We start from the raw sequence: 337 nt of genomic DNA on the forward strand, positions 1-337 counted from the left end.
CATTTCGTTTCATTTATTTATTTTCCAGATTGTAACAAGCAACACAAAAAAAACCTATCACTATTATGGCAGATTGTCAAAAGGCAAACAAATTCACTGTACAAAGACTCTCCAACTAGTACTAGGACAGAAACAAACAAGGTTTAACATAAAAAGCAAAGCAGAAAAAAAAGCACAATCATTCACCAAAACTTTATCTATAAGGAATATGTAAAAATATCAATTTTTTTAACAGCTAGTTGATTCTGAAAACTGTTTAAAAAAAAAAACAATGATGTAAAGAAATGCCATCAAATGGGCTTAAAGAACTCTACATCCCTGGAGCGCAAGGGGGCTT

Source organism: Anneissia japonica, unplaced genomic scaffold (genome assembly GCF_011630105.1).
Source record: "Anneissia japonica isolate Jap-2015-1 unplaced genomic scaffold, ASM1163010v1 scaffold12582_len6778_cov146, whole genome shotgun sequence".
In the NCBI taxonomy this organism is placed as follows: Eukaryota; Metazoa; Echinodermata; class Crinoidea; order Comatulida; family Comatulidae; genus Anneissia; species Anneissia japonica.